The sequence below is a fragment of the Heterodontus francisci genome, chromosome 34 (assembly GCF_036365525.1).
Source record: "Heterodontus francisci isolate sHetFra1 chromosome 34, sHetFra1.hap1, whole genome shotgun sequence".
Taxonomy (NCBI): Eukaryota; Metazoa; Chordata; class Chondrichthyes; order Heterodontiformes; family Heterodontidae; genus Heterodontus; species Heterodontus francisci.
The window spans coordinates 6486347-6500679 of NC_090404.1; the positions used below are offsets into that span (position 1 = coordinate 6486347).

The 14333-nt window shown below is 45.3% G+C and overlaps 1 gene segment (V, D, J or C); it reads right to left on the reverse strand.

Annotated features, from left to right (window-relative positions):
* Positions 1-14333, reverse strand: part of LOC137348552 (Ig heavy chain C region, secreted form-like) — a 703592-nt gene that overhangs the window by 475137 nt on the left and 214122 nt on the right.

Below are 14333 nucleotides of genomic sequence, written 5' to 3' on the forward strand. Positions count from 1 at the left end.
TAGTGTGTCGAGTCTTGTTAATATCTTTAACACAAGTTAGTTCCTTTTTCAAGCGCTCTCCCTCTCCCTTGTCTCCTCCATCCTCGCCTCCAACAAGTGCGAGGAGCTCATGGACTTCTTTGGATGGTCTCAAACTTGATGACAAGCAGCTGCCTCTGCTGCTTCCCTCCCTTCCACTAGTCCACTGGACTAAATTGCCTCTCAAGTGCCCCCTTGTCCAAGCCCTGAACTTGCATCTTTCTTAAGTTTCTCTCGTATCTCCCTTCTTGTCCTCTCTGAGCTCATCTTGTCCATGAGACCCACTCCCTGCTACCTAGACCCTATTCCCACTAAACTACTCAACTTCTGCATGTTCATTGATATTGTTAATGGTTCTCTCTCTTCAGGTACTGTCCCTCTCTTTAAATCTATCATCACCCTATCCTCAAAAAAACAACCCTTGACCCCACCAACCTTGCAAACTAAAGCCCCATCTCCAACCTCCCTTTTCACTCCAAAGTCCTTGAAGGTTTTGCCGTCTCCCAAATCCATTCCCATTTCTCCAGAAATTCCATGTTTCAATACCATCAATCAGATTTCTGACCCAACCACAATACCAAAACGACTCTGATCAAAGTCACAAATGACTCCTATGTGACTGTGACAAAGGTAAACTATCCCTCCTTATCCTTCTCGACCTGTCTGCAGCCTTTGATGTGATTGACCACACCATCCAACTCCAACACCTTTCCAGTGTTGTCCAGCTGTGTGTGCCTGCACTGTCCTGGTTCCTTTCTTATCTACTAATCATAGACAGAGTATCATCTGCAATGACCTCTCTTCCCACTCCCACACCGTTACCTCTAATGTCCTCTAGTGGAGAGGTCAGGGAGCAACTGTAAATGGAGAAGAAATGGAGACTTGTCAGGTCACCACATTACAGTAAGGGCATAATTGCTGTGGAGAGAGTACAGAGGAGATTTACAAGAATATTGCCAGGGCTCAAAAGCTGTGAGGAAAGATTGGATAGGCTAGGGTTGTTTTCCTTAGATTAGCGGAGGCTGAGGGGTGACTTAATAGAGGTGTACAAAATTATGAGGGGCCTTGATAGAGTAGACAGGAAGGACCTGTTTCCCCAAGCAGAGAGGTCAATTACCAAAGGGCACAGATTTAGAGTGATTGGTCAAAGGAATAGAGGGCACATGAGGAAAACCTTTTTCACCCAGAGGGTGGTGGGTGTTTGAAATTCACTGCCAGGAACGGTGGTGGAGACAGAAACCCTTAATTCTTTTAAAAGGTAGCTGGAAATGCACCTGAAGTTACAGAAGCTGTAACCTACGAGACTATGAACCAGGTGCAGGGAGGTGGGATTAGATTGGGCGGCGAGATTTTTCTTTCGGCTGACAGACACGACGGGCTGAATTGCCTCCTGTGCCGTAATTTTTCTATGGAGCATCTGCAAATGGAAACTGGTCAGGGAGTGGCCAGCACCAAAACTGGGAGATATTACAGGGGAGGAGAGAGAAGGGAACCCGTGAGTGTAGAAATGAACCCAGACAGAGTCAGCACCTTCAGGAGAGGGAGAAAAGTCGACCAAAGGAAAAATGGTACAGATAGTGCGATGGGTTTGGATTTCAGCCCAGGGAAGAGAGAGGGTGTGTGGGATGAGGATTTACAGCTAGGGGGGAACAAGAGAGGAATGAATGTTCCACAGAAACTAGAATTGTCTGTTTTGAATTTCGATCCTGTACTTAGTGATGACTTTTGTAATCTCCTTTTACAGGGTGTTGAGGACAATTTACAGACTCAAACTCAAACCAAACATCACAAGATCTAACAGTGACTCAGTTCATCAGGACCTGAGTATCATTGATCTTCAACTGTGGAAGGTGAAATGTTTGTTTGTTCTGTCTGTGGGAAAAGATTTCAAACATCAGTGTGACTGGAAAAACACCAAGACAAACATGCCCGAGTGAGCGTGTTCCAGTGCACTGACTGTGGAAAGAGCTTTAACCAGTCATGCAGCCTAAAAAAACATTGCACCATTTACAGTGAGAAGAAACTATACATGTGTTGTGTGTGTGGATGAGGCTTCAACTCATCATCCAACCTGGAGAGACACAAGGACACCCACGCCACGGAGAAACCATGGAAATGTGGGGACCGTGGGAAGGGATACAATTACACATACCAGGTGATGCTCAACACTCAGGTGGGAAAGAGAAAAAATCTACACTGTATTTTTTTTTTTAAAAACTCATCGAAGCATTCACATTGGGGAGAGGCTATTCACCTGCTCTGTGTGTGGGAAGGGATTCACTCAGTCGTGCAGTCTCCATACACACCAGCAAATTTGTATTGGAGAGAGGCAATTCACCTGCCTTGAATGTCAGAAATGATTAAATGTTTTATAATGCCTCCTGTCACGCCAGTGAGTTCACTCTGATGACAGACTGTTTAGATGTTCTGACTGCGAGCAAAGCTTTAAAAGTCAGAGTTATACAGCACAGAAACAGGCCCTTTGGCCCACTGTGTCTGTGCCGGCGATCAAGCACCTATCCTTATCCCATTTTCCCACACTTGGCCCATTTATTTCTATTTATGCCACTAGTTCATCTCTACGGAGACACCAAAGCACTCACACCAGGGAAAGGCCGTTCACCTGCTCTGTGTTTGGGAAGGGATTCACTCAGCCATCCCACCTGCTGAGACACCAGCGAGTTCACACTGGGGAGAGATCTTTTACATGTCCTGACTGTGAGAAGAGCTTTAAAAGCAAATGGAATCCGCTGGCACACCAACTCAGTCACAGTGGGGAGAGGCTGTTCACTTGCTCAGTGTGTGGGAAGGGATTCATTCAGTCACAATCTGCTGAAACATATTCAGCACATTCAGATGTGACAGCAGGGGTTGGATTTTGCTGTTATTGCTGCTGTTAATCACATCCAGGACTGAACAACTGTCAGAATGAACATGGGAGTTTGTTTCTGCTGATGTTGTTAACCCTAATAACTAGACTTGAGTTTAATATTCCCGATAATTGTGAAATCAATCAGGTTTGTTTTAAATACGGTGTAGATATTTTCTCTTTATCACCTGGCTGGAGCTCAGAAAGGACAATTTGTGAGGAGGAACGGAACTTCAGCCTGGACACAGTCCTTCAGGGAGAAGGATGAAAGGCACTTTGGTCTTTCTCCTCTCTCTTCACTGAGAGTAAAGTGCCCAATAAGAATTGAGTCCCAGCCACTCTCTTCCATGGTTCAGAGCTCTCAGGCATGGAACAGAAGTCTCCTTTACAACTGTGTTTACAGTCAGGAAGAACAACAGTGAATGCTGGAAATGTGCTGTCAAATCAGAGATTGGTGTAAAACTGTGATCTGTTCCTGACTGAAAGTGAAGCAGAGAGCTGTCCCACAGACTAGTCATGCAGCAGCCAGACACAGTCATACTCACGAATCATACCTTACAGACAATGTCCCAGACACTGCCATCACCATCCCTGGGTATGTCCTGTCACACCGGGAGGACAGACCCAGTAGAGGTGCCGGCAGAGTGGTATACAGCCGGAAGGGAGTTGCCCTGGGAGCCCTCAACATCGACTCCAGACTCCATGAAGGCACATGGCATCAGGTCAAACATGGGCAAGGAAACCTCCCACTGATTACCACCTACTGCCCCCCCTCAGCTGATGAATCAGTACTCCTCCATGTTGAACACCACTTGGAGGAAGCACTGAGGGTGGCAAGGGCACAGAATGTACTCGGGGTGGGGGACTTCAATGTCCATCACTAAGAGTGGCTCGGGAGCACCACTCCTGACCAAGCTGGCCGAGTCCTAAATGACATAGGTGCTAGAGTGGGTCTGGGGCAGGTGGCGAGGGAACCAACAAGAGGGAAAAACATATTTGACCTCATCCGCATCAATCTGCCTGCCGCAGATGTAGCTTTCCATGACAGTATTGGTAGGAGTGACCACCGCACAGTTGTTGTGAAGACGAAAACCCGCCTTCACATTGAGGATACCCTCCATCGTGTTGTGTAGACTTCCACCGTGCTAAATGGGATAGATTTCGAACAGATCTAGCAATACAAAACTGGGCATCCATGAGATGCTGTGGGCCATCAGCAGCAGCAGAATTGTACCCAACCACAATCTGTAACTTCATGGCCTGGTCTACCCCCACTCTACCATTACCATCAAGCCGGGGACCAACCCTGGTTCAATGAAGAGTGCAGGAGGGCATGCCAGGAGCAACACCAGGTGTCAACCTGGTGAAGCTACAACAGGGGACTACTTGCTTGTTAAACAGCATAAGCAGCATGCAATAGACAGAGCTAAGCGATCCCATAACCAACGGATCAGATCTAAGCTCGGAGTCCTGCCACATCCAGTCCTGAATGGTGGGGAAGCCCAGCACATCAGTGCGAAAGATAAGGCTGAAGCATTTGCAAAAATCTTCAGCCAGAAGTGCCGAGTTGATGATCCATCTCGGCCTCCTCCTGAAATCCCCAGCATCACAGATGCCAGACTTCAGCCAATTCAATTTACACCATGTGATATCAAGAAATGACTGAAAGCACTAGATACTGCAAAGGCTACAGGCCCTGACAACATTCCAGCAATAGTAGTGCTGAAGACCTTTGCTGCAGAACTTGCCCCGCCCCTACCAAGCTGTTCCAGTACAGCTACAACACTGGCATCTACCAGACAATGTGGAAAATTGTCCAGGTATGTCCTGTACACAAAAAGCAGGACAAATCCGACCCAGCCAATTACCACCCCATCATTCTATTCTCGATTATCAGTAAAGGATGGAAGGTGTCATTCATAGTGCCATCAAGTGGCACTTGCTTAGCAATAACCTACTCAGTGATGCCCAGTTTGGGTTCCACCAGGGCCACTCAGCTCCGGACCTCATTACAACCTTGGTTCAAACATGGACAAAACAGCTGAACTCAAGAGGTGAGGTGAGAGTGACTGCCCTTGATATCAAGGCAGCATTTGACCGAGTACGGCATCAAGGAGCGCTAGCAAAACTGGAGTCAATGGGAATCAGGGGGAAAACGCTCCACTGATTAGAATCGTACCGAGTGTAAAAGAAGATGGTTGTGGTTGTTGGAGGTCAATCATATCAGCTCCAGGACATCACTGCAGGAATTCCTCAGGGTAGTGTCCGAGGCCCAACCTTCTTCAGCTGCTTTATCAATGAGCTTCCCTCAATCATAAGGTCATAAGTGGGGATGTTCGCTGGTGATTGCACAATGTTCAGCACCATTCGTGACTCCTCAGATACTGAAGCAGTCCATGTAGAAATACAGCAAGACCTGGACAATATCCAGGCTTGGGCTGATAAGTGGCAGGTAACATTCGCGCCACACAAGTGCCAGGCAATGACCATCTCCCCTTGACATTCAATGGCATTACGATCACTGAATACTCCACTATAAACATCCTGGGGGTTACCATTAGCCAGAAACTGAACTGGAGTAGCCATATAAATTCTTTGGCTACAAGAGCAGGTCAGAGGCTAGGAATCCTGAGGCGAGTAACTCACCTCCTGACTCCCCAAAGCCTGTCCACCATCTACAAGGCACAAATCAGGAGTGTGATGGAATATTGTCCGCTTGCCTGGATGGGTGCAGCTCCAACAACACTCAAGAAGCTCAACACCATCCAGGACAAAGCAACCCACTTGACTGGGAATGTCACCATCTGCAAGTTCCTGTCCAAGTCACACACCATCCTGATTTGGAACTATATCGCCGTTCCTTCACTGTCGCTGGGTCAAAATCCTGGAACTCCCTTCCTAATAGCATGGACTGCAGCAGTTCAAGAAGGCAGCTCACCACCACCTTCTCAAGGGCAATTAGGGATGGGCAATAAATGATGGCATAGCCAGTGATGCCCACATCCCGTGAATGAATAAAAAAAATTGGCACCCTGTCCACAAACATTCACTCCCTCCACCACCGACGCACAGTGGCAGCAGTGTGTACCATCGACAAGATGCACTGGAGCAACGCACCAAGGCTCCTCAGACAGCACCTTCCAAACTCGCGACCTCTACCACCTAGAAGGACAAGGACAGAAGATGCATGGGAACACCACCACCTGCAAGTTCCCTGCCAAGCCACAGGTCATCCTGACTTGGAACGATATCGCCATTCCTTCACTGTCGCTGGGTCAAAATCCTGGAACTCCCTTCCTAATAGCACTGTGGATGTACTTACCCCACATGGACTGCTAACACCACCTTTAGGGATGGGCATTAGATGCTGGCCTGGCCAGTGATGCCCACATCCCATGAAATGAATAAATAAAAACAAAACAGCCTGTACAGGAAATTTCTCAGCACAGTATGGAAAGGCACGGAGGGCATTTCTGAGAGGTGGCTCAGGTTGTGTGGGACCGGCTCCCAAGGAGGGTTTCGGAGCCTGGCTCCAATGAACAGTTCCAGCCTAGCAGGGATCAGCTCGTCCTGGAGCGTTCCACACTCCCGAGCCCCCTTGACACCCGCACTGAGGGGCATCCCGGTGGCTTTGGCTACTCCTCCACCTGTCGGTTCGTCCCCAGAGTCGGCTGCCCGGACAGCCAGAGCCCTCTCCTCCGCCGGCGGAAGAGCGCCCTGACTGGAGGCGACCAGGTTCCAGACTCTGAATGGATTCAGATGAAAGGCAGGCAACTCCCTCAGAGAGGCATGGCCAGAGGTCAGCAACGTGTCTGTACAGGGTAAAATCTTTGAGTTCCAAGACTGGTAATTTCTGGGATGAGAAATTTCCCACTGGCTTCTTCTTTCCAACCAGACCGGCTTTAAAAAAAAATTACAAGTGTCAGTTTCAGAGCTGACAGGTGCTTACAGCAGAGACAGCGTTTCCGAACCTCAGACAACTTCATGGTTTCCCAGGCAGGTTCCGAGTTCTTTTAAAGCCCGCCAAAAACCCCAAACTTGTTTGAGGTTCTGAAGTGCGGTCTCTGCTTGAAGTACCTGTCAGCTGTGAAACTGACCTGAACTTGTCTGAGGTTCTGAAGTGCGGTCTCTGCTTGAAGTACCTGTCAGCTGTGAAACTGACCTGAACTTGTCTGAGGTTCTGAAGTGCGGTCTCTGCTTGAAGTACCTGTCAGCTGTGAAACTGACCTGAACTTGTCTGACGTTCTGAAGTCCGGTATCTGCTTGAAGTACCTGTCAGCTGTGAAACTGACCTGAACTTGTCTGAGGTCCTGAAGTGCGGTCTCTGCTTGAAGTACCTGTCAGCTGTGAAACTGACGGCTGCGATTTTGTTTTACAAAACAGACCATCCACAAAGTTGCTCAACTGAGAGTTTCCGCTCGCTGCAACTGTCAGAGAGAGAGAGAGAGAGAGGGACGGGGGGGACAGGGGCCGGAGAGAGAGAGAAGGGGCGACGGGGCAGAGAGAGAGAGAGAGAGAGAGGACAGGGTAGAGAGAGAGAGGTGAGGTCAGGGAGAGAGAGACAGAGGGGGACGGAGAGAGAAAGAGGGAGGGGCAGGAAGGGAGGAAGAGAGAGAGAGGGAGGACGGGGGGGGGTCAGAGAAAGAGAGGGGATGAGGGAGAGAGGGAGGCAGAGATAGAGAAGGGTCAGAGATAGAGAGGGGGTCAGAGAGAGAGAGAGGGATCAGAGAGACAGAGGGTCAGAGAGAGAGTGGGTCAGAGAGAGAGAGGGTCAGAGAGAGAGTTGGGTCAGAGAGAGAGAGGGAGCAGAGAGAGAGTCAGAGGTGGGCAGAGAGGGGATAGCAAGAGGGGAAACAATACTGAGGGGGAGACACATAGAGGGAGGTGGAGAGAGAGAGAGAGGAGGGAGAGCAATCAAGATCACTCCTGACAGATGAACGTCTATCCAGAATACTTTGCATTGGTACAAGAATCGTGTAGGCAAACATTGACTACTTGTGCAAGCAAAGAAATGCCACATATTTCACTAAATCAGAGTCCAACATAGTGAAGATAGAGTAAGTCAATAAATTAGTCTTCTCATTTAAAGGAAAAAAATGCACATTTTGTTGTTTTGATTAATAGTATGATAAATTTTTAATGCCTTTAACTTGCTGAAATTGTCTCACTGGCCCTATGCAAGACAAAAGTCGTAATGTGGCCCCCACGTGAAAAGATTGGGCACCCCTGCTTCAAGCCTTTAACCTTGTATTTTAAAATAACCTGGTAGGTCGGTTATTTTAAAACACAAATTTAAAGGCTTGTATTATGCAAACTCATTTTAAAATGACAGAAGTCACTTAGGGAATGTCTCGATTTATGCGCCCTGGCACACATTACTTTCACCTGGGACACAAGCTCAGTGACATGTTGGAAGTTGCTGGACTTTTACTGCTATACAATTATCACAATTCCGCTGCTATCCATTTGGAATCACATTGTTCCAGAACGTGTATTGAGGGCAAAATAGGCAAGAAAAGCCAAGGAATCTCCAGAAGTCAGCATTGTCCTCACGAATACAATAGTACGGTGTAATGGGCTGAATGATACTGGCAAAACTAGGATGTTGCTGACCCATATACAATAGTTAGTAAATACAATGTAACAGAAAACTTCAATAAAGCTTAATCTATGGTAAACTAGCTATGATTCCTATGCTGCAATTGCAGGTTTAAAAACTGTCAGGGAAGACATAGTAAAAATGCATTATTTTTCAATGACCATTTTAGAAACAGTTATTAACTGGTTTTGTTTTGCTCTGAATTTTTACAAGTTTTACAAGTATGTCAAAGATCAGTAACTGCAATGTGCATCTTTACTATCCAGTTTGAGGGCAGATAACCTGAGTGGCCAATGTCATTTGAAAGTTGCCTGCATCATTAATAACATTAAAAGTACACCTTTGTTAACAGGTAAGAGATTTGGCTTGACTAAACAGTTTGTAACTAAATAATACATGCAGTAACAACCACTCAACTTTTTTGCAGAAAAGCTTTTTGTTAATAAACTTGTCAGAGCTGAATTGGAATCGACAGTGATAGACTGAGATAAGACAAGTGAATTTAAAAGAATCGATTTATTGGAGGAACTGAAGGGCGCTCTTTTTTGTTATTGTCTTTATCTAATTTTGTCACTAGCTTTGGTGAGCAAATGGTATTTTGTCCATGAGCCATTCTCTTGTTTCTGTATTTTAGAATCCAGGACCTGGTTTCACAGTCTGTCAAGATGAATAAACTAGTCGTGGCTACCTAATACGAGCATACGAATGAGGAGCAAAAGTCGGCCATTCGGCCCTGCTAGCCTGCTCCGCCATTCAATAAGATCATGATTGATCTATTTGTGTCCCGAATTTCACACTCCCATCTACCCCCCAATAACCTTTGATTTCCTTGCCTAACAAGAATCAATCTACCCCACCTTAAAAATATTCAATGACCCCGCCTCCACCACCTTCTGAGGCGGAGAGTTCCAAAGTCGCAGAACTGTCTGAGAGAAAACATTTCTCCACATCTCCGACCTAAAATGCCGTCCTCTAATTTCAAAACAGTGCCCCCTAGTTCTGGACGCCCCCACAAGAGGAAACATCCTTTCCACATCCACCTTGTCAAGATCGTTCAGGATCTTATATACTTCAATCACGTCTCCACTCACTCTTCTAAACTCCGGTGAAAACAAGCCCAGACTGTCCAACCTTTCCTCATAAGACAAACCGCTCATTCCAGGTATCAATCTATTAAACTTCCTCTGAACCACTTCCAACGCATTCATATCCTTTCTTAAATAAAGAGACCAAAACTGCGCCCGGTATTGGAGATCTGGTCTCACCAATGCCCTATATAACTGGAGCATAACATCCTTATGTTTATTTTCAATTCCTCTCGTAATGAAGGATAACATGTGGAGAGGCGGTGGCATACTGGTATTGTCACTGAACTTGTAACCCAGAGACCCAGGTATTGCTCTATTATGGGTTCGAATCCCACCACAGCAGAAGGTAGAATTTGAATTAAATTAATAAATATGGAATTAAAAGCTAGTCTAAAGATGGCCATGAAACCATTGTCGATTGTTGTAAAAACCCATCTGGTTCACTAATGTCCTTTAGGGAAAGAAATCTGCTGTCCTTACCTGGTCTGGCCGACGTGTGACTCCAGACCCACAGCAATGTGGTTGACTCTTACATGCCCTCGAAATGGCCTATCAAGCCACTCAGTTCAAGGGCAATTAAGGATGGGCAATAAATGCTGGCCTAGCCAGCGACGCCCACATCCCATGAAAGAATTTTTAAAAAATTCCATTCGCCTTCTTTATTACTTGCTGTACCTGCATACGAACTTTTTGAGACTCATGCACTAGAACACCTAGATCCCTCTCTATCTCAGACTTCTGCAGTCATTCTCTGTTTAAGTAATACTCTGCTTTTTATTCTTCCTGCCAAACTGAACAACTTCATATTTTCCCAGATTATACTCCATCTGCCAGATTTTTGCCCACTCACTCAACCTATCTACATCGCTCTGCAACTTCCTTATGTCCTCTTCACAACATACTTCCCAACCTATCTTTGTGTCATCTGCAAATTTAGCTACCATGCTATCGTTCCCCTCATCTATGTCATTGATATAAATTGTAAAAAGTTGAGGCCCCAGAACAGACTCCTGCGGGACTTCATTCCACACATCTTGCCGATCAGAAAAGGACCCAATTCTGCATACTCTCTGTTTTCTGCCAGCCAGCCAATTTTCTATCCATGCTAATATATTACCCACTACACCATGAGCTCCTACTTTGCGCAATAACCTTTATGTGGCAACTTGTCAAATGCCTTTGCAAATCTAAGTACAATATGTCAACGGGCTGTCCTTTATTCATGGCACATGTTACTCTTTCAAAGAACTCCAATAAATTGGTTAAACATGATCTCCCTTTCACAGAGCCATGCTGACTATTCCCAATTACCTAGAGTTTTTCTGAGTGCCGAGCTACAACCTCCTTAATGATCGATTCTCACACCATCCCTATGACAGACATCAAGCTAACTGGCCTATAATTACCTGTTTTCTGCCTCCCCACTTCTTGAATAAAGGGGTTATATTTGCTATTTTCCAGTCTGATGGAACCTTTCTAGAATCTAGCGAATTTTGAAAAATTAACACCAACGCCCCTACTACCTCATTAGCCACCTCTATTAAGACCCTAGGATGAAGCCCATCATGACCTGGGGACTTGTCAGCCCACAGCTCCGTCAGTTTGGTCAGTACCGCTTCCCTGGTGATTGTAATTTCACCAAGTTCCTCTCTTCCTTCCATTTCCTGATTTACAACTATGACTGGAATTGTTTTTTTGTATCTGCTATAGTGAAGATAGAAGCAAAATAATTATTTATTTCAGCCACCATTTCCTTATTATCTACTATTAACTCCCCATTCTCACTCTTTAGAGGACTAACACTCACTCTTTTCCTGTTTAAATAGCTGTAGAAACTCTTGGTATCTATTTTTACATTTCTAGCTAGCTTCCTCTTATACTGCAATTTCTTTCTCCTGATTAACCTTTTAGTCATTATCTGCCATTCTTTATATTCTGACCAATCACCTGACCTGCCACTCATCTTTGCCCAATTATATGCTTTTTCCTTAAGTTTGATGCTTTCCTTAACTTAACATGGATTGTGAATCCTCCCCTTTGAATTTTTCATTCTTGTAGGAATATACTTATCCTGAGTATTTTGAAATATTCCCTTGAATGTCTTCTCTATTGATCTATCTCCTAGCCTGGGAACCCAGTTCATTTCAGCTAGCTCAGCTTTCATGCCCACATAGTTCTCCTTATTTAAGTTTAAAATACCAGTCTTAGACTCACTCCTCTCCCTTTCAAACGGTGCCATGGTCCTGTGCTTTTTTTCCTCCTCAGAAATATTGTGGTGTGTCATGGTCCTGTAGTTTTTTTCCCCGAAAATATGCGGTTTGCCTTTAAGGCTTGCCAAGGATCAGTATTGCTTTAAGAACCGGCAAGCCTTAGGAGTTATAGAAAGGTGCATTTTTGTTGCCTCAGGAACAACCATTTGGAGACTGCGATTCAAAGGGTGCATTCTCATTACCATAGTTACAGCCACTGGGAGTGAGTCTGATGCGATACATTTGTTACAATCCAGTTTTGAACTGGCTTATGAGTTGAAGACAGTTTGTCCTAACAGAGACACAGACTGACACAGAAAACACAGACAGCTGTGATGAGCACACCTGAAAAAGAGCTCTCAACCATTTAAACTGAAGGAAGAGGATTTTAGTCTGATTATTTATGATCTCTCAAAATTCTAAAAAAAGTCAAGTCAAAACAGAGATCCTTGGTAATTTAAATTGAAGAAAGGGAAGTTAGATTGTGACAATCTTTTATCCCTAAAAAACTCGAAAGTCAGATTGATTCTCTTGAAAGTGTTCGCAAGTCGAAAATTGTTGAAATTCGCTGGAGAAGGAAAGCAACATTCTGTGGGGACTTCAAGCAACATCGGACAGTAAATTTGCAAGGACTCTAATTTTTTCTATTTTAAATGTTGTTTATATCTTCATAGTGTTTAAGAATTTAGTTCTTTGAATTAAAGAGTTAATTTATTGATTTAAAGACACCTGGTTTTGTTAGCCTCATCCGGGGATTAATAGATGGTTGGGTCTCTCTTTAATTTGGAAAGTTTTAAATGATATGTTAGCCGATCTGTGGAACGATTGAATTAACAGTGCGTTGGTCCTACCACAATCAGAATTGTATATTTTGATTGGGGGCTTTGACAGGAGCGGTCGGTCATAACAGGTGTCATAGAGCAATAGAGTTATACAGCACTGAAATAGGCCCATCGGCACATTGTGTCTGTGCCGGCCACCAAGCACCTATCTGTTCTAGTCCCATTTTCCAGCACTTGGCCTGTAACCTTGTATGCTATGGCGTTTCATGTGCTTATCTAAATACTTCTTAAATGTTGTGAGGGTTCCTGCCTCTACCACCCCTTCAGGCAGTGTATTCCAGATTCTAACCACCCTCCGGGTGCAAAAAAACTTTCCTCAAATCCCCTCGAAACCTCCTGCCCCTTACCTTAAATCTATGCCTCTCTGGTTATTGACACCTCCGCTAAGGAAAAAAGTTTCTTCCTAACTATCCTATCAATGCCCTTCATAATTTTGTACACCTCAATCAGGTCCCCCCCTCAGCCTTCTCTGCTCCAAGGAAAACAACCCTAGCCTATCCAGTCTCTCTCCATCGCTGAAATGCTCCAGCCCAGGCAACATCCTGGTGAATCTCCTCTGCACCCTCTCCAGTGCCATCACATCCTTCCTATAGTGTGGTGCCCAGAACTGTACACAATACTCCAACTGTGGCCTAACTAGCGTTTTATACAGCTCCATCATAACCTCCCTGCTCTTATATTCTGTGCCTCGGCAAATAAAGGCAGGTATCCCATATGCCTTCCTAACACCTTATCTACCTGTGCTGCTGCCTTCAGTGATCTATGGACAAGTACACCAAAGTCCCTCTGACCCTCTGTACTTCCTATGGTCCTACCATCCATTGTATATTCTCTTGCCTTGTTAGTCCTCCCAAAATGCATCACCTCACATTTCTCAGGATTAAATTCCATTTGCCACTGCTCTGCCCATCTTATCAGCCCATCTATATCGTCCTGTAATCTAAGGCTTTCCGCCTCACTATTTATGGCACCGCCAATTTTCATGTCATCTGCAAACTTACTGATCATACCTCCTATATTCACATCTAAACCATTAATGTATACTACAAACAGCAAGGGTCCCAGCATCGATCCCCGCGGTACACCACTGGTCACAGGCTTCCCCTCGCAAAAACAACCCGCGACCATCACCCTCTGCCTCCTGCCACTAAGCCAATTTTGGATCCAATTTGCCAAATTGCCCTGGATCCCATGGGCCCTTACCTTCTTAACTAATCTCCCATATGGGACCTTATCAAAAGCCTTACTGAAGTCTATGTCGACTACATCAACTGCTTTACCCTCATTTACACATCTAGTCACCTCCTTGAAAAATTCAATCAAGTTTGTTAGACATGATCTCCCCTTGACAAAGCTATGCTGACTATTCTTGATTAATCCCTGTCTCTCCAAGTGGAGATTAATCCTGTCCCTCAGAATGTTTTCCAATAGTTTCCCTACCATTGATGTTAGACTCACCGGCCTTTAGTTACCTGTTTTATCCCTGCTCCCCTTCTTGAATAATGGTACCACATTCACTGTCCTCCAGTCCTCTGGTACCTCTCCAGTGGCCAGAGAGGATCTGGAAATTTGTGTCAGAGTCCCTGCTATCTTCTTCCTTGCCTCACATAACAGCCTGGGATACATCTCATGTGGGCCTGGGGATTTATCCACTGTTAAGCCCGGTAA